This window comes from Giraffa tippelskirchi, chromosome 12 (genome assembly GCF_054371585.1).
Source record: "Giraffa tippelskirchi isolate mGirTip1 chromosome 12, T2T-mGirTip1v1.2.pri, whole genome shotgun sequence".
NCBI lineage: Eukaryota > Metazoa > Chordata > Mammalia > Artiodactyla > Giraffidae > Giraffa > Giraffa tippelskirchi.
Window position 1 is genome coordinate 103,799,588 of NC_137286.1, and position 21,340 is coordinate 103,820,927.

The 21,340-nt window shown below is 44.2% G+C and overlaps 1 protein-coding gene across 5 annotated transcripts in view; it reads right to left on the reverse strand.

Annotated features, from left to right (window-relative positions):
• Positions 1-13,512, reverse strand: part of WASF3 (WASP family member 3) — a 73,767-nt gene extending 60,255 nt beyond the window's left edge. For 2 of the 5 annotated variants that reach the window (XM_081546669.1, XM_081546665.1), the window contains exon 1: positions 13,376-13,512. The gene's annotated coding sequence lies outside the window, so the exon portion shown is untranslated. Of the gene's footprint in view, positions 1-13,164 lie in introns of all 5 variants that reach the window. The other 3 variants (XM_081546673.1, XM_081546670.1, XM_081546667.1) reach the window with 3 other exon arrangements.
• Between the last annotated feature and the right edge of the window lie 7,828 nt (positions 13,513-21,340).

Genomic DNA, 21,340 nt, shown 5'->3' on the forward strand with positions numbered 1-21,340 from the left:
CCTGGAGAATCCCATGGACAGAGGAGCCTTGAGTGCTGCTGTCCATGGGGTCGCAGTGTTGGACACAACTTAGCAACTGAACAACACAACAACAGCGAGAGAGGGTTAAAACATAGCCTTGGTGGTGGTGGTGATTTAGTTGCTAAGTCGTGTCCGACTCTTACGACTCCATGGACTGTAGCCTGACAGGTTCCTCTGTCCACGGATTTTCCAGGCAAGAATACTGGAGTGGATTGCCATTTCCTTCTCCAGGGGATCTTCCCGACCCTGGAATCCAACCCGGGTCTCCCGCATTGCAGGCAGATTCCTTACCGATTGAGCTGCAAACATAGCCTTAGGATGTAGCACTTACTGCTTCTGCATCGGGTGAGAAGGAAGGACAACAGATCAAAAAGTTTTGGTCAACTCAACCTCTCTGGGTTTACATTTATTCAACTTTCCCAAAATGTGGCTTAACTCACTACTGTTCATATCCCCAACACTTCAAAACTTCTGGAAACTTAACTTTAAATGAAACTTGCTGAATCTTATGTATTTTAGTACTTTCTTATATATTTTAGTACTTGAGATAAACCAAATTTCACTCAATTCAGGAACAGAAATCATATTCCATCCATCCAGATAAGGGTTTCTCATTTCACCAACAAACCAATGCTTGTAAAACAAACATAATCTTAAAAAAAAAATACAAAATTACCAGAAATAATTTGAGGCTGACACTAGAATTACGGGGCAGAAAAAGTCAACAAGGTGCCGAAATGTATTATATGAAATCCAACACTTCAGAAATAATATTTCAAAGCTAACTAGATCTACAAAAGCATATGAATCTAATGCTTGGCCGCTTTTATACAAAGCCCATTGAAAGGGATTCCATTCACTGAGGTTCTTTATGATGTTTCTGATAGAAACAGAAACTGCACATATTTTTAAGCTACATTATGCTACAGCACTTCTGAGGGGGAAAAAAAAAACATGAAAGCCAACTTTCGGACACATTCATATTAATAAGAACCTATCCTAATAACTGCTCTAAAAGGAAAAACTGAAGAGGTTATTTTCAAGTGCCTTTAATACTGGAAACCCAAAAATACACAATAAGAAGTGACTGGAAATACATGCATCTCTAATTTTCAACAGTGAAGGCTTCGAAAGGCCGTCAATCCAGAAATCATGTTGTTTTTTGGGCATGATTCAGTTTCATTTTTCTCTGGGCTCATTCATTTGCTTCTGATGACCATGCATAATCAGTGGGCATGCTAACTGTTAGGAACAGCATCTCGTGATGGGAAGGGTCATCACAAGAATTATGTGCTCAGTCATGTCCGACTCTGTATGACCCCATGGACTGCAGCCCGCCAGACTCCTCTGTCCATGGGATTTTCCAGGCAAGAATACTGGAGTGGGTTGCTATGCCCTCCTCCAGGGGATTTTCCCGACCCAGGGACTGAACCCAAGTCTTCTGCATTGCAGGCAGATTCTGTACCGCTGAGCCAATGGGGAAGCCCCTCACAAGGGTACACACCATCTCTAAAGATTATAGTGAGGGATGGATGCAGAGTGACCAGGATGCAAAGAGAGTCACGTTTTTCTTTTTTCTTTTTTCTCATTTTCTCCCCCAAAAGTTCAGAGACAATGGAAAAATCGTAACATAGGCAAGGTGATAACGTATGTGAGATTTTGTTATATCTGGAAAACAAACCAAAATAAAGAAGAACTATTATTTTCAACCTATTTCCTATCTTTCGTACTTTGATTTAGTGTTTGTCTGGAATCTGTGAAACATTAAAATACTTGAATTTTATTTGCCTATATCCAAAATTACTCAGTAAAAGGGAAGCAAAAAATTATAATTATATAATTTGCTTATAATGGATCATCACCATCTTTCCCCTTCTCTAGCTTGCGTATTTTATTTACTTTTGTATTTTAATCTAGTTTCTCTCTTCTTGCTGTACAACAGTTTCACAGTAAAAAGACAGTTCCAGACAACTGTCATTCTAAAATTCTACAGTCTAAAACACATTCACAGACCATTTTTCAACAATTTTGAAGTTAAGTTCTACCTAGATGGTAGAAGATTAACAAAACTAACAAACCTTTAGACTGACCATGAAACAAGGAGAGGAATCACAAATCGGTAAACTCAGGAATGAAAGAACAGACACTGATCACTACTAAGGATTACAAGGGAATACTCTGAAGAAGTTTATGCCACTAAACTAGACAATTTAGATGAAAAGGGAAATTCCTAGAAACATATAAATTAACAAAACTGACTTAGAAAGAGAAAAGCTGAATAAATGGACTGCAAGTTAAGAGACTGAATTAGTAATTAAAAATCTTCCCACAGAGAAAAGCTCAGGTCCAAATGACTTCACAGGTGAATATCTAAAAAGAAATACCAATCTTTCACAAATTCTGCTACAAGAGGAAACACCTCCTAATTCATTTTATGAATCAGTTTTATGCTGACACCAAAGCCAGACAAAATACCACAAGGAAACTATACATCAACATCCCTCGTGAATTAGACGCAAAAAGCCTCAACAGAATATTAACAAATCAAATCTAGAAACATATAAAGAGTTACATATCATGAACAAATTGGATTTATCCCAGGAATGCAAAGTTAGCTTAACCCCGCAAAATCAATTAGCACAACGTGTCATATTAATAAAGGACAAAACTACATGACTGTCTCAAAAGACATAGAAAAAGGTCTTTCACAAAATCCAATACCTATTTGTGATTAAAAACTCCCAAACTAAGAACTGAAAAAATGTCTTCAACCTGATAAAGGGCATCTACGAAAACAACTAACATCATACTGAATGACAATGCTTTCCCCTTAAAATCAGGAATAAGGCAAAAATGCCTGCTCTTACTTCTATTCAATATTGGAATGCAAGTTCCACCAGGTACAGAAAGGCAAAAAAGAAAAAAGAGGAGACCATCCAGACAGGAAGAAAAAAATTGTCTTGCTAGTCAATTTCATGACTAAGCGTGTCATGATCTTATATGTAGAAAGTCCTAGGGAATCCACAGTGACACTGCTAAAACCAAAAGATAGGTTCTACAGGTCACAGGACACAAATCAGCACAAAGCAACTGTGGGGCCATGAAACCAGAAGACGATTGCTTCCTAGCAGGAAAGCAGTGACAAACCTAGACAGTGTGTTGAAAAGCAGAGACATCACTCTGCCAACAAAGGTCCATACAGTTAAGGCTATGGTCTTCCCAGTGGTTGTGAGAGTTGGACCGTATAGAAGGCAGAACGCCAAAGAATTGATGCCTTTTAACTGTGGGTGCTGGAAAAGACTCCTGAAAGTCCTTTGGGCTGCAAGAAGATCAAACCAGTCAATCTTAAGGGAGATCAACCCAGAATATTCACTGAAAGGACTGATGCTAAAGCTGAAGTTTCAGTATTTTGGTTACCTGATGTGAACAGACAACTCATTGCAAAAGTCCCTGATGCTGGGAAAGATTGAGGGCAGGAGGAGAAGAGGGTGTCAGAGGATGAGATGGCTGGAAGGCATCACCCATGCAATGACCATGAACTTGGGCAAACTCCAGGAGATGGTGAGGGACAGGGAGGCCTGGCGTGCTGCAGTCCATGGGGTCGCAAAGAGTCGGACACGACTGGGTGACTGAACAACAACAACAAGGTGAAAATAAAGGTTTTTCTTAAAAACATTTAAAACAGACTCAAATGGCCTCTTCCTTTTCTTTTTCTACTTAAATGTTTAAAATTTTTTTTCTTGGAAATATTTCACATCTACAAAAAGGTTCACAGCCCCCTAAATCTACAGCTTTTAGAGAATTACCATAAAGTGGACTGCTGCTACGGCTGCTGCTGCTAAGTCACCTCAGTCGTGTCCGACTGTGCGACCCCATAGACGGCAGCCCACCAGGCTCCGCCGTCCCTGGGATTCTCCAGGCAAGAATACTGGAGTGGGTTGCCATTTCCTTCTCCAGTGCATGAAAGGGAAAAGTGAAAGTGAAGTCGCTCAGTCGTGTCCGACTCTTAGCGACCCCATGGACTGTAGCCTACCAGGCTCCTCTGTCCATGGGATTTTCCAGGCAAGAGTACTGGAGTGTGGGGTGCCATTGCCTTCTCCGATAAAGTGGACAAACCCAGGTAATTCACACAGATCATGAAGCAGGGCACTGCCAGCACCCTTAGATGTGCCCTCCATGACCGCTCAGGTGTTAATCCTTTCTCCTTCCCAAAGGGAATCACTTCCCTCACTAACACCCTTTTTAATTTTATCTAAGTGAAATCTCACAGTTATGAATTCTGCTGTTGAGCATCTTCTGCCCAACATTAAATGTATGAGATTACCATTGTTGCATGGAACATGTTTTCCATTTCTATCACTGAACAATATGTGAATTCACCACAATTGACTCAGTTACTCTACTGCTAATGAACATCTAGGCTGTTTCCAAACAGGCTATTACAGCAATGCTGCTGTGAACACCACCATACCTGCATCCTGGTAGGGTCATGCATTTCTGCTGGATGTATGTATACCTAGAACAGAGATTCTGGCTCATACAGTATATGGATAGTCAGCTTTAGTAAATAACGCCTGAGAATTCTCCATGTTTGTGACAATTTGCACACCCATGGGTCAGGGATACGAGTGCCCACTGCCCCACTGCTCTCCACACTACAGGCCTCTGTCTGGTCTTTTCCACGTTAGCCAATCTGATGACTCTACGGTGGCATCTCAGGATTATTTCTATCTGTGCTTCCTGATTCCTAATGAATTTAAGCTTCTTTTCATGTGTTCACTGGCCATCTGTATGGCCATACCTGTACATTTGTAAAATACTTATTCAAATCTCTTACCCATTTTTCTTTTGGATCACACACCAATTCTCAGAAAGACCATACTTTCCAAACTTTCTGTATGTAATACAATCAAATGTCTACACATTTTTGGTTGTTTCAGGGCTTTCTATACAGTTTCATTCATCTGTTTGCCTATGCTTGTGCCAATATTGCACTGTCTAGAATACATGACTTTATAAACTCTTGATATCTGATAAGTCCTGCCACCTGTTGTTCTTCAAGGGTGTTTTGAAATTCTTTGCTCTCTACATTCATATAAATCCTAAAAACACATAAACACATAGCCTATTTCCACACCCCCTAATTTTTTCAGGCTATGAACTAGAGTTGACAGGAATCTGTATCAATTTAGGGAGAATGGACATCTCTGTAATATTAGTCTTTCATTCCATGAACATGGTATAGTCCTTCTTTACTTACCTGTACCTTGAATTTTCTAACTATTTTATGGTTTTCTACATAAAGGTACTGCAAATTACTTGCAAGTTCTACTCCTGTATATTCTGATATTTACTGTTATTGTAAATAGTACCTTTATTAACTTCATTTTCTAATTGTTTATGGCTATAGAGAATCTAGCAAGCAGGCTAAACACACATCTTAAGTCTAAAAACTTACACATAATCTTTTGGATGTTTCTACATACAAAATAGTTTTTTCTGCATGTACTGAATTTTCTCCTCTTCCAACTCTTGTATCCTTTATTTCTTTTTCTTATCTTACTGCACTGGCAAGAACCCACAACATAATGCTGAACAAATGTGATAATAACAAGCATCTGTATCTCATTTCCAATTTCAGAAGGTCACTTTTTATTATTTCACCACCAATATGACATCTGCTGCACATTTTCTTACAGATACTCTTCCTAGTTTGCTTGAAAATTTTTCATCACAAATAGATACTAAATTTAGTGTTTCTTGCATCTAATGGTGATTGTCTAGTTTTTTTTCCCTTCATTAATATGGTGAGATACACTGGATTCTGAATGCTAAACAAACACTGCATTCTAGAATAAACACAAATAGCACATGATATATTATCCTTTTATATTAATAGATCTAACTATTATATTTTAGGATTTAGCAAGCATGTTCATGAATGAGATTGCCCTTTGATTTTTTCCCTTGTAACATCCTTGACAATATTAGATATTAAAATTATGCTGGCCTGGCAGGACTTCCAGGCTCAGAGGATTTTTGTCTACCTAATTCCAAGTCTCCCCATTCTCCCTCCAAACCATCCAATAAGAAGAGTGAAAAATCCACCTATGACCATGCCTTCCAGCATTAATAGAGAAGGCAAAATACAACAGCCTTCAAATTACTTGTAAGTAGAGGAATAAACTGAACTCCAACAGAGCTTCCAACACACATCACCTCAAGCCAAGGTGCTTCTCGTGTTGTTACTGACACCTTGCATTATTCAAATAAGCCCTTTGCATCTAAAACAATGACCTGGGAGGCTCAAATGCCACTGACAGTACAGGTTCAGTTCAGTTCAGTCGTTCAGTTGTGTCCGACTCTTTGCGACCCCATGAACCGCAGCACACCAGGCCTCCCTGTCCATCACCAACTCCTGGAGTCTACCCAAACCCATGTCCATCAAGTTAATGATGCCATCCAACCATCTCATCTTCTGTCATCCCCTACTCCTCCTGCCCTCAATCTTTCTCAGCAGCAGGGTCTTTTCAAACAGGTATTGTTTTAATTCCCGATCCTCATGGAGTTTTGATTCTCATTATTTATTTATAACAGCTTTATTATTATGAGTATCTCCTATAAGTTAATTCAAGCCTTTATGTAATGGGGGAGCAAGAGAGATAAGCCCTCACTCTTTCTGTCCAATAAAATCATCAAGTATCCTGACAAATATTTGGAGAGAGTACACATTCCATTTAAACAAAACTGTACTTAGAACTTTCACTTATACACAGTGGATCTAAGTTATTTCAGTGTCCAAAAAAAAAGAAAAAAAATGCTGAGTAAATATTAAAATACAGGGCAATATCATTTGTCACAAATGAAATTTGATAATCATTAGCAACCAAATAGCTGAAGAAATAAAGCCACAAACTTCCAAACTGTGTGCCAGGAAATAGTAGCCACAGATGTGGCTTAAAAGAAATTCTCTTCTAAACTCTTTAATGCCTAATCCCTAATACAATTCTTTCAAATGATGCCCTAAGGTTTTGTCATGTCCATAATTTTTTTTTTTTTGGAGGAGTAGAATGGAAGGAACTGGACATACTAACCTATGTGATTGCAATGGACAAACAGTGCAGAAGCTATGCATTTTTAATTACGCTCAGGTAGGGACTTCACTAAGGTTGATAAGCCTGTAACCATTCAAAATTACAATGCCAATTTGTAAAAAGAAGTAATGTTTTAATAATCTTCCTCCCTGGGATATCTCAAAGAACAATTTCCACTTCAGTCAAGCCTTTGGAAACAAAGCTGTTTGCCATGTGTAATTGAAATCTGAAGACAGGTGACTGGGGAGTTTGGGGGATTCTGTGTATTGCCATTTTTAAATCAATAATCAAGGCCGTTAACTCTAAAGGGTGTACAAAAATGCGAGACAAATCCTATGGAAAACAAAGAATGAAGATATGTTCCAAATCTACAGGGTCAGTTATAAAACAAATTAGTTTTCTATTACTATTGAAATAGACGAATGTCTTATATTAAAAAATTACAATCATGGCCCCAAAATTAAGATGTTACTTTGCAGAAATGGAAGGTGACTCTGTGGCTCCCCTTTCCAGGCTACGGACAGCTGCTCACAGGATGAGACCAATAGGAGCACACACTGCTTTGTCTCTCTCCTTGCAACTTCCTGGTTAATGCCATCCTCCTTTGGACTGAACGCTTGGCTCTCTATTTAAGCACTATTCCTTCCAGGCACCACAAGGAGTAATTTAAATCCCTGAGCCTCTCCAGAAGCATTCATTCTAGCCTGAGGAAAGAGTTACAATATCAGGCCAAAGTGGAAATCTGCCCAGGTAATGCCCTAACCCAGCACTACATAAAGGAACAGGTGAAAACCAAAACCCACGGTGTCATATACAATTTTGAGCTGAAAGAAAATAAGTGTGATGCTAGCAGGACAAAATGACTCCAATTAAGTTTTTAAAAGTACACAGTAGGGGTAGCGCTCTGCTTATGTCATGAATCAGAATTTATGACATTCAGTCAATGAAAAAATATTTGTTGAGGCTCTTCTATGTGCAAGGAATACACTATTTCATTCATTTAGTGGATAAAATATGGCCACCTGGGCTCTGGTTCACAGTCAATCACATCCATACCTTTACACTGCCAAAAGAATTTCACTGAACTGCTGACAAGCACAAAACGGGAATCGGCACTCAGGGAGAGGATGGTAGATGAACTAAAATGGAACTGTTGCCATAGATAATAAAATCTTTGGATTGGGACTCCCATGGCGGCCCAGTGGCAAAGACTCCATGCTCCCAATGCAGCGAGCCTAGGTTCAAGCCCTGATCAGGGAACTAGATCCCACATGCCACAACTAAAGACTCCGCCTGCCGCAACAAAGATCAAAGACCCTACATGCTGCAGCTAAGACCCTGGGCAGCCAAAATAATAAAAATAAATATTAAAAAAAAAAAATTTGGATAGAGACCAAAGGTCAAGTTGGCTGGCGGAAGACAATGAGTGTTACCCCTTTGAGCTAAGGCTATGAGCTATCAAGGTCTTTACCTGAGGTCATCTGACGCAGACAGACACATCTACCAAGACAGGCACCACCTGTCAGGTTCCTGCCCATCAGGAGTTTATAGATGGTGAACGAGACAATTAACCCTCTGCCTCACTTCACCTCTCTGGCTTTAGAGGACAGGAGTTTGGCTGTATCAATCCTGTCACCACCAGTAACTATCATGATACATGGTAGGCATCCAAACACGAGGAGACCTCCTGAAAAGAACCGGAAAGCAAAAACTAAAAGAAAGAAATTAAAATAAATAAAACATTGAAAAAGTTCAAGAATATGTAATACAACTGAAAACATCTTTACATCAATTTCAAGACCATTGTTCCAGAAGGTCAGAGGGCACCCCAACAACAGGGAAAAAAATCTCATTTGTAAAAAGTCTGAGAAATGATCCCAGATGCTGAGCTCAGAGTCAAGGCTCAGAGGCTCTAGCAGACCTGAAAAGCGAGAAAATACCCTGGGGTGTTTGGGATATTTAAAATTTTTAAAAAATATAAGCCAACGGAGATGAAGAGCTAACCTCAGAGACAAGAGGCATGGTCCAGGGAAAAAGAAACAGATCAGGGTGACTCCAAAGATCCGGAGTGAAATCTGAGTATGGAGAACATGCTAATCGAAGGACATCTATTAAGTTAGGGGGAGGGGCTCTGATAGGAAACAAACAACACTGGCCTTGAGGTCAGTGGCCAAGAAAGCAACGCCAGGACAGGCCAGCCAGAGAGAGGATGTCCCAGACAATGTGACCCCCTGAGGACATCAGGACCTGGGAAAATGACAAGGCTGTGCACACAAATACCCACACTTAGAAGAACCACCTGCTGCAGGAAAAGCATGCCTTAAGAGGAAAACAGCATCTTTGTTCTCCAGTGCAATCCAAAGGTTTTTTTTAATATTTATTTTTATTTATTTTGGCTGCGCTGGGTCTTAGTTGCAGCATGTAGGGTCGTTGATCTCTATTGTGGCAGGTGGAGTCTTTACTTGCAGCATGTGGGTTCTAGTTCCTTGACTAGGGATTGAACCTGAGGCCCTGCACTGGGAGCACAAAGTCTTAGCCACTGGACCAGCACAGAAGTCCCGATCCAAAGATTTTATTATCTACAGCAACAGTCCCATTTTAGTTCACCTCATAACAATCCTCTGAGTGCCGGTCTCCGTTTTGTGCTTGTCACAAAACACAAAACTCACGCTGCCCTAGGGTTCTTCTCTAAGCGAAGGCCCTTCTCTCATCTTCAAAATCTAGCCTTCCCTGACTGGCTTCACCCCCTTAAGCTCCATCACTCCTCAATCCACAGCAGTAAGGCTCCCTTGAGATGCCTCCTGCCAAAATCAGTAATTGCATCCTAGGGCTAAATCCAACAAAAACCTTGAAACCACCATCCAACGGCATGTCTGTCTAGCACCCTCTCCCCCTTGGTCCTTTAATGCTCAAACCCCTCCAGTAAAAAAGAAGAACATGCCCCCCTTCACCTACCCTCCATCACCCTTCAGCATCACACTTCTGGCCCCCGCTTATAAGGAAGCCCCCTTACAAACTGGCTGTCTCGCTCCAGTTCCCGTAACTGTGTCACCATCGCCATCACCTCTGTGATAATGACCTGGCTGCTATCATCCCCCTTAAATGACATTTCGCTGGATCATGGTTTCCCAGACACCACCCATGTCCCCAACTCTCATTCTTTCAGTCTCAACGTGGCAGCCTGCCTTTTAAATACAAGAACTCCTCAGAGTCCATTCTCCTCACTTCTCTTCTCACTCTACACATGCTTCCTTAATAACCTGATCTACCCCACAGCCTTCGCTGTTAACAAAGGCAGAGAGGTTCCAGAACTTTCTCTGCTCACTGCACCTGTTCACTGCACCCTCGACTGTAACCAGAAAATACCCAGTGAGTAATGAAACCCTTAGCTACATGCAAGTAACAAGTATCTGCTAGCAACTTAGTACCCATTTGAAAACAGTGCACTTCTATTGAGAGAAAACGGGTATTTTACTTCACTCTTAAATAAACCATGAACAGCCCACGTGCCTGTGTGGAACAGCTCACAGTTTCTCACACATGGAGTCAGACTGGATACCACTCCCCCCACCCCTTCCCTAGCAAGCAGGGAAGTCCCAGCTTTGCAAAGACGACATCATCAGAAGGAATTTGGTAGAAACTCGGTGGAAGCTGTCCTTAGGTGCTAGGGCTGACAGGTGTTCGCACGGCTGAAGGTCCTTCAACAATTTAACCCCCCCAGTCTCCCTGCGAGTTCAATGGGGCAAGTAGTTTGGGAGCCAGTGCTGAGAACTCTCAAGTCTGTGTCTCCAAGTCCAGATACCTCCCAACATCCGGATCCCAGTGCAGCCACTGACTGATGCGCCCTGCAGGCACCTTGAACTTGACAAGGTCAGCATCTTCCCCCAAGGGACTGGATGCTGCTCCCTGACCTGGAATCTAGGGACAGCAGAGCCATCCACCAACCAACACCCTGCATGACCCTGTCCCCTCCCTCTCCCAACACACACACAACCCTGTCCTACTCCTCAACCTCCCCTCCCTCCAGCCTTGCCCCACTGCCCGTTCTCCAAGGACACACCTGACCATGGAGAAAGAAACAGGACAGGACTAGGGCGCCAGTAAGAGGAGGAAAGGAGACTGCAGACTTTCTACTCCACTGATCACTAGAGTGATGTTAAATTTATTGTAAAATATGCATTATTTATGCACTCCTGGTCTACGATATTCCTGTATTACCTGCCTAAAATGAGGTGGAGGGTAAAGAACCAGCCCTGAAGAGGAATGCAGAGGTCCAAATGCCAAGAGCATTTGGAAAAACCTGGTGCTGAGAAACAAGGATGGAAAAGAGAAGTTGAGCATTTGCGGTCTGTCCAGCCACATGGAGGCGCTCCCAAGAAAATATAAGAAATGACAGTCATCTACGCCTGGAAAACACAATCTCGAATCCTTCAGAGAAAGTTCTGGGCACTCTGAAGGACCATCAACAGCGGCCCAGGAGCTCAGATAACTCTGAATACTTGAAACAGGCAACTGTTTCAATCAAAATATTCCAATAACCAAAAAGTTCCCTGTCATATGCAGATCTCCACAGGAAGAAGGGTAAAGCCTACCTACAAGGACACACTGGGAAGAGGAGGGATGCTCTAACGCTGGCAGGACTGCTCAGCAAAGTGTGTTTTTCGACCTTTATATTCACAATTTGTAAAAATGGTGTAGAACATCATTGACTATTCGGTCAATAAATCTGAGACAGAGAAAACGATGCTATACTGCAACTTCAGGTCAGCAACCAGAAGGGCAGAAACAATTTTTTATAAGTAGATAGTTCTAGAACGAGCTTTTCACTGTGGTAAGAAAACAGAGACTACAGGTCAGATGGTAACTACATAAAGCCAACCAAACTTTCCAACCTAGTGAGCTCGAAACATCTGAAAAGACACAACTCTCATGAATATAAATTAAGAAGGTCTTTAAAAATGAAGAAAAATGAGTGTGACTGTGGGTGTTCTTAGAAAGGAGCCCAGACACACAATGAGAACTGCCTATGGGAAAGACCAGGCCGGCTTCCTTTTGTTTAACCTCTCAAGCAGATAAAAAGAACTCGCTTTCAAGAATCTCCGCATTGTTTCACTGCTAGAAAAGGAAAGTTGGGTGAAGGAGATACAAAAAGAAGCAACCAACCTTCAGCGGAATTTGCCCTAGAGGCAAAAGAAAAGTAAGTCAATTATAACACTTTGAACCTAATTTCGATAGAGAAGCAGACATTTTAAATTTTTGGCAAACCTCATTTTTTTTTAAGATGCAAAACATTTCTAATGGCTGGCTCCTCCGCTTAAAAAAAAATGTGGATTCCAGTTCTTAAGTTAGTATCTCCTGCCCCACGAGACACTTGATTTGAAGCGCTTCAAAAGCTAAAGCAGACCTTTTCAAGTGTCAGCTTTTAAAAACTTAGTAATTATTGCTACTAGTGACTGAGTATTTAAAATTCACACCCAAATGAGAAAGAATTCCTATCCCGCCCAACAGCAGCTAAGAAATGAGACGTCCCATTCATCCCTTAAGCCCACGGCTGACTTTCTTAATAATTAAGAACTCTGCTCTCCACCAGGGAACTCTCCCTTGCAGAGACTGAACCAAAAAGAAATCGCCATTGCCCGTGAGCCGGCACGCCGAGAGAAGCAAAGGCTTTCCCCCCCCCGGCCGAAGCCCCGGGCCCCGCCGACCCCGCGGGGAGAGTCTCCTTGGAGGACGCATCCCTGCCCAGCGACCCCGCAGACCCGCGGCCCCGCAGCGCGCCGCTCCCGGGCTGCTGACCCCTTCCCGGAGCCCAGCCCGAAGGCCGAGGCCGGGACCCTGACCTCGGGTGCCCGCAGCCCCGGGGTAGGGCCAAGCCGAGCGGGGAGGGCCGGACCCCGGACGGCGGGCAGGCGGGGACCGGGCCAAGGTGCGGCGAGGGCGCGCGCAGCCCGTAGGGATGCGAGGTTCCCGGGCGCTGGGCAACCCCGCGCTCGTGCGTGCGGCGCGGGCCGAGGCCCGGGTGCGGGCCCCGAGGCCGGGAGGCGCGTACCGGGGCCAAGGGCCGCGGAGCGACCGCGGGAAGCCGGAGGGGAGGATGCGCCGGGCCGCAGTGGGCCCCGCCGATCGCCCAGGCGCCCGGGCGATGCAGCAAGTTCACTTGGCCGCGGGGCTGCGGGGCGCGCGCCCGCCTCCACCCGGCCCGGAGCCGGCAGGGATCGAGGCCGGGGACAGAGAGCCGGCCGGCCGCAGCGCGCACTCACCGGTCCGCGCCCCCAGCTCCATGGTCCCGCCGCGGCCGCCCCGCACCGCCCCGCACCGCCCCGCACCGCCCCGCACCGCCCCGCACCGCCCCGCGCGCAGCGGCGCCGGCGACGCCGCCTCTGGCCCGGCCACGGCCGCGGCCACGCCCCCTCTCGGCAGGGGGCCCGGCGGAGCGGGGTGGGGCCCAGCGCCAGCTCCACCAACCAGGGCCCGCTCGCCGGCAGCGGCTCTCGGATTGGCGGGCACCTTGGCCAATGGGGGCACGGCAGGAGCGCGGCGTGTCTGCGCCGAGGGGCGGGGCATTGCGGAGGAGGTGGCTCTCAGCCTTGGTCCTCCGCCCCGGACTTGGGAATGAGGCTCTGACCGGAGTCCCTACCCCGGGGAGGTGGACAGGTGAGGACGCTCTGGGCAGAGTTTAGTGTGGGCGCCGCGCAACCTCTCCGCTTACGATGGGCCCACTGCAGTCCCTTCGGGTGTCCTCCCCTACCCGAACCTTGCTGGGCTTGGAGGGCTCTTGCAGACAGAGATGCATGTACCTGCGTGCTGCAGAGTTGAGGGCTGGCCGCCCTTAGAGGATTAGAGCCGTGCCGCGGTTGGTCTTATGCCCTTCTCAAATCCGTTACCGGCCTCCCTGCAGAGCCTTCTCATCTCCCTCTGCAAGTGTTTTCCCTTCTTATTCCCCCAACTCCAGTCTCCCCCTTTCCAAATGTGAAAGAATCCACAATATCTATTAAACGCAGGGTACGCCTGAAACTACTCAGCCAAGCCCCCTGGCAGTGGGACTTGATGACTTAGGGTAAACTTAAGGAAAGAAAAGAAGGGGGGAGGAAAAGGGAGGAAAGGAAGACAAAACAAGAGAGAGAGAGAGAGAGAGAAAAGCCGATTATGTTCTCCTAGGTCCTGAAGGATGTGTGGATCATAACAAACAGTGGAAAACTCTTAAAGAGATGGGAATACCAGACCATTTTACCTGCCTCCTGAGAAACCTGTATGCCGGTCAAGAAGCAATAGTTAAAACCTTGTATAGAACAACTGACTGATTCAGGATTCAGAAAGGAGTATGATAAGACTGTTTACTGTCACCCTGTTTATTTAACTTATGCGCAGAGCACATCATGAGAAATGCAGGGCTGGATGAGTTACAAGATGGAATCAAGCTTGCAGGGAGAGACAGCAACAACTTCAGATATGCAGATGATATCACTCTAATGGCAGAAAGCGGAGAGGAACTAAAGAACCTCTTGATGAGGGTGAAGGAGAGTGAAAAAGCAGGCTTAAAACTAAATATTAAAAAAACTAAGATAATGGCATCTGGCCCCATCATTTCATGGCAAATAGAAGGGGAAAAGGTAGAAGCAGTGACAGATTTCCTCTGCTTGGGCTCTAAAATCACTGCGGATGGTAGCTACAGCCATGAAATTACAAGACGATTGATTCTTGGCAGGAAAGCTATGACAAACCTAAACGGTGTGTTAAAAAGCAAAGACATCACTTTGCTGACAAAGGTTCCTATAGTCAAGGCTATGGTCTTTCCACTAGTCACATACAGTTGTGAGAGCTGGACTGTCAAGAAGGCAGAGCACCAAAGAATTGATGCTTTTGAACTGTGGCGCTGGAGAAGACTCTTGAGAGTCCCTGGACAGCCAGGAAATCACACCAGTCAATCTTAAAGGAAATCAACCCTGAATACTCATTGTTGAGGGGAACTTCAGCTGAAGCTGAAGCTCCAATACTTTGGCCACCTGATGCAAAGATCTGACTCATTGGAAAACACCCTGATGCTGGGAAAGATTGAAGGCAGGAGGAGAACAGGGCGACAGAGGATGAGATGGTTGGATGGCATCACCAATGCAATGGACATGAACTTGGGCAAAATCCAGGAGATGGTAGGGGACAGGGAGGCCTGGGAGAAGGAAATGGCAACCCACTCCAGTATTCTTGCCTGGAGAATCCCAGGGACAGAGGAGCCTGGTGGCCTGCCGTCTATGGGGTCGCACAGAGTTGGACACGACTGAAGCGACTTAGCAGCAGCAGCAGCAGCAGGGAGGTCTGGCGAGCTACAGCCCATGGGGTTGCAAAGAGCCAGACGTGAACTGGCGACTGAACAACAGCTTTATTCTTTTGATTTACCAATAAGATCACTAAATCCCAAGTTCAAATCCCAATAAAGAGTTCTAGAAAAACTAACTCAGATTGTCTTTACAGACATGTGATAACTACCCACATCTCATCCTGCTGGTAACAGCAACTACACGCTAGGAAAAATGCATAGTAGTTGATAACAATTTTAGCAATGTTTGCAGCACTGGAAATGCAGAAGAAAAAGCATGCACCCCACTTTATGTGTAATCTATTAACCTACATTACTTCCAAAAGAAGGGTTTTGGAAGCTCTATTTTAAAGTGACATATATTTAGTTTCCATATCATGGCAACATGAAATATTCTGGTCATTCATAAGGTAAACAGGATATTAGTGAATTATCACAGTGCTCTGTATTTGAAGTATTAATACCAGAGTAATAAATTTCTGCTCAATTCAAAGCTGAATTGGCAATCAAGTTAAAATGTTTTTTCTTCATTCTGTCTTCACTTACCCAAGGGAGTAGCTTCCATGTCTATATTTAGGTCATTGATTTAGAATTCAAAAATATGAAGGCATAGATTACCCAGAGTGTGTTTTCAGGGCTGCTAATCACATTTGCCTTGTTCCTCCTGGCTTCAGTGACCGCCCTCCACCACCGTATATATAGTGCTGCTACACTTAATTTACACCTTCTATTAGCTTTTAATTGTACTATCCTGATGTGTGCAGGGTTGTCTCCTAGAAGTTGGTCTGATCTCAAATTAGATGGTAAATCCCATGAGGGTAAGGCACTTACTTTCTACTCCTGTTTCCTCACTGCATAATGTCTAGTGCAGTGCTGGAACATCCAGTGAATATAACCCTACCCTAGTACTGTGTCCATAATGTAGAAAATTTTCTTCAAATATACTACTTCTGTGAACCAGTCCTTCAGATAAAATTGCTCAGAGCATTTTCATTAAGGGGCTAATGCCTCACACTTAACAGAGCCTGAAAAATGTTGCCAAATCAGGAGTCAATTGGTTGCCTGAAGGCAACGGCACCCCACTCCAGTACTCTTGCCTGGAAAATCCCATGGACGGAGGAGCCTGGTGAGCTGCAGTCCATGGGGTTGCTAAGAGTCGAACACGACTGAGCAACTTCACTTTCACTTTTCACTTTCACACATTGGAGAAGGAAATGGCAACCCCACTCTAGTGTTCATGCCGGGAGAATCCCAGGGACGGCGGAGCCTGGTGGGCTGCCATCTATGGGGTCGCACAGAGTCAGACACGACTGACACGACTTAGCAGCAGCAACAGAAACTTGAGTCAAGTGTATAAGAGGGAGAGGGGAGAGGGGGTGTTTCTTAACCACATAGTAGGAAGTCTGGAGTCAGCCTGGGGCTTCTGCCTCAGCTCCAGGGGGTCAGTGGGTGTCAGCCTCCTTCTCCCCATTGTCTCTGCTGTCCTTGACACGTGACTCTGTCTTTGTCTCACATATGCCTGCTCCTCTCTGGACGTTGTCTCTCGTACTCTGGAAAACGGTAGGGGGATGGGTAAAGGACACAAGAGCAAAGAGATGACTGCCAACTGAATCTTCCCCTTAACAATCTTTCTGGGAGGTTCCAACCACCACCTTCTGCCTGCTTCTGATTGGCCAGACATGTGTCACACTGACCACCCCTAGATGCCAAAGAATCTAAAATGCTAAGTAATGTAAGCCACGGACCTTGTCTGCAGCAGTGTTAGGGCTCTGATAGTGAGGGAAAAGGGGAATGTAGTTTCTGCCATGGTTACCCAGTCTCTTCCCTCACTCTCATTTATTCATGAGATGACCCACTTTTTTAAAAAAGTCATTCAAATCTCAGTAAGAAAACAAACAAGCCCAGTGTGAAAGTGAGCAAAAGGTCTGAAGAGACTCCTCATCAAAATACAGAGGGCAATATTCATTACATGTCAGAGACCTGTAAGTTAAACAATGAAATACTACAACATACATTCTAGAATGGCTAAAATCAAAAAAACTAATAATACCAAACCTGGAAAGGATGCAGAGCAACTGGAATGCTCATTCCCTGCTGGTGGGAATGCAGAATGGTGCAGCCATCTAGGAAGACGGCATGGTAGTTTTCCACAAAGCTAAGCAGAGTCTGACCACATGATCCAGCATTTGAGCCCCTTAGTGTTTACCTAGATGAGTTGAAACAAAGGTCCCCACGAGAACCTGCATCCATACGTTTGTTTACATTCATCGAACACTGGAAGCAACCAAGATGTCCTTCTGTAGGTTCACGGATAAACAAACTGGTACTTCCAGACAATGGGATGTTATTCAATGATAAAAAGAAATGAGCTATCAAGCTATGAAAAGATGTAGACAAATATGAAATATATACAGTATTGCTAAATGGGAGAAGCCAGGCTATATACTGTATGATTCCAACTATATGACATTCTGGAAAAGGCAAAACTATGGAGACAGTAAAAAAGATCAGTGGTTGCCAGTGGTTAGGAGGAGGATGGGATGTATAGGCAGAACACAGGATTTTTAGGGTAGTGAGACTGCTCTGTATATTATAATGGTAGACATATCATTATATATATATATATATGTCAAAAGTCCATAGAATGTACAACCCAATGCATAACACAAAAGTGAAATATCCTGTAAACCACAGACTTTAATGAATAAAAATGTACCGGTATTGGTTCATTCATTGTAACCATACTAACAGGAGATGTTATTAATAGTAGGAACCATGTGAGGGGGTCAGTTGGGGGGGTGCGGGTAGTGGATGTATGGCCCTCTAGCTACGGCCCTCTATGTACTATCTGCCCAATTATCAAGGGAATCTAAAACTGTGCTAAAGAGTAAAGTCTATTAGTCATTAAAAAAAAATAGGAACCATAGTTAACATAATGATGCCAACATAATGAAGCTATCGTAATAAAAAGAAAAAATTTTCTTTGAAGGAGTCACCTTTGTTTTATTTATGGACTTTGAATGCATTCACAGACAAATTCTATTGCCCTTCAGCTACTGCTAAATCTTAAAAAATTCTTCACATATACTTTTTTTTTTTAGATTTAGTTCTGGGTAAAAGATTCACCAATTGTCTGCCCACTGCCACATTTTTTTTCAGTCTTTATCAGTCTCTCTCTCCCTCTCTGAGCCCCCTCCCATTTTATCTATCTCTGTCTATCTCTGTCTCTCTCTCAGCACGCATGACTTTTTTTCCATTCAACCACTGAAAGTGAATTGCGGACAGTCAGATACTCTACCCTTAATACTTCAGCATGTATCTCCAGGAACAAAAACATCTTGATTGTTCTACAAGATGGGATCATGGAGACTAGGCACCACTAACTACTCAAGACTTCATCATTTCCTCTTTTTTCCCCTGTAAATATTTGTCCAACCTGATACACAGTGCCCTTACCCCAGGAACTGAAATCCTGCTGAAGTAAAATTAAGTTTGGGAGCACTGGAGGTGATGATAAGGCATCGTGCTGAAGAGAATCTAGGTGATGTGAGGCGATCAGTCGTTCGTGTTCCACGAAATGACGTGTGTGGAGCGCGTGGTGCGGCCAGTCCTATCACCACCAGTGAGCTGAACGCACGCTGCCTGGTGTTATTATTAGGACAGCTGAACAAGCTCTCAAGTATATTCCTAATGAGATCCTCACAGCTGTATTCTTCAAAGTTTTTGAAATGTGCCATCTTTGTTCCTCTTTACCCTTGCTGGTCAAAATCTTGAATAAATTCCCAAAGTTAAGATGTAGGTAGTTTCAGTGTCATCTTTACTTTGAATCAGATGAATCCGAGAGTGATAGCCCAGTGATTATGTGAGACTCTTTATAAATGAGATACTTGCTTGGTGATGTGCTTAAGTTCTCTTTATCATTATTAAGTCCTTAGTGAAAAAACAATTGTCATTCTTTTTAGTTAATAGCATGTCATCTTACATAAAAATTACAAACTGTTTTGCATTAGGAAGTGAGTTCAGTCTCACTTTGTGCGAAGCCAAGTAATGAGAGCGGTTACTAATTAAAAGAACATGATTAGAATATGTAAGAAATCAAATTAGAAAAGCACAATAATTGTCAACACTTTTGACATGTTCATATGTCCTTGTTCTCAGAATGAAGTGCAATAGTAGTCGTAAATACCTCAGTTCTCAAGAGTTAATGTAGCTCCATACATAAATCTTTATAAACATGTTTCACTTACGCTAGCTTTCTTTTGAAGGATAGTATCTATTTTTATCTTGACACTAGAGTGAGATAAATACACACATCTACGTGCCCACATCTCACAAGAATAAAATCTACCCCAGAAAAATGAAGCGTTTTATCTTACATTGGAATATTAGCTCAATTATCTTGTGAGAACAGGGCAGTATTGACATCAACCTTATTTTCAAGTGAGGGGAATTACAGGACGATGATAACAACTAACATGTATTGACAATTCATTATTTGCAGTGTGATGTGCTTGTTATCCTTAACATTTGCAACATCTTATTCAGTACACGGAATTATGTCCATTTTACAGATGGACATGGAGAAATTGTGATATTTACCTGGGGTGATATTTTAGCGCTAAAGCTGTTTTTCCAGTGAACCAGGACAATGGTGAAAATTGCCACGTGCACACGCTCTTCCGAGACCACATCCAGTACTTCTGCCATCTGTCCCCTGCCCTTCTTTCCAAGTGCCACTATGCAAGCTGATGTCACTGCCACCACCTTCTGTACTGTGACAGAAGTATTTCTAATACTGGTCCCCTGGCTTCAGTCCCCTTCTGTCTTCACACAATTTTGTGAGTGGTTTTTAAAATTCCTATGAATCTGATTGCATCTCTTCACTGCTCACAAACCTTCGGAGGCGCCTACTGTCTACAAGATGAAGTCAAATCATTTTCTGGCTCCAACCGGTTTTCCTAAAGCATCCTGCACTCGCCTGCATGCCTGGGCTGTCTGATACCCGTGGGGTACTTCCCTTCTGCCCCTGGGAAGCTCGCCTTTCACAGGCAGCTCGAAGTCACCCTCTCTGGAGCCTTCTGGCTCTTATTCGCCTCTGCCTCTATGCTCACCTGTGTACCCCTCCACCTTCCTTTCCTCCCACAGCTACTTCACTGGCCCCCACCAGACAGGGAATCCCTAGAAGGCAGCAGCTCATTCTTATCTGTCTTGAATCCCAGGCCCCTCCACATGCTAGGCATTGAACTAATGCTTGTTGAATGGATTTCATGACAGCAGAGGAATAACTCACATCCGAGAGTTCCACGGAGCACTTAAGGGCAGAGGGCTCCGAGGCACCGGGCTTAGACATTTCCATGGTGAGTGGGTGGAAAGTAGGCTTCCACCCGCCATGAGGGCCACGAAGCTGACGGCAGTGGGAGCAGGAAGGGTGAAGATGTCTGGGTGGTGGGCAGCCTGGCCACGCGTGGCCTGGGGCTCCCGCCTGCTCCAGCGCTGCCCCAGCCTCATGGCCCTGGTCACCTTCTCCGGACCCTCGTCTGCTAGCCTCACAGTTTGACCTTGCTGCAGGGAAAGCACGTGGATCTGCAGTTACCTGGCTGTCAAATGCGTCCCCAAAAGAGAAGCACGGGCCATAACTAGACGCCATTTGTTGTCTGTTCACTCTGGGCCCTGAAGCCTGGGGAGGCAGCAGGGATGGGCTGCGAAGAGTGTGAGTTCTGGAACTAACCACTCAGGACCTGCACTCCTGACCCCCATTCACTCAGGGCAGTAACCATGTTTCTGAGCCCCAGTTGCCTCATATGAAATGTGCATAAAAGTGGTTGTACCCGCTTCCCTGGTGGTATAGTGGTTAAGAATCTGCCTTGCAAAGCAAGGGACTCTGGTTTGATCCCTGGTCCGGGAAGATCCCACA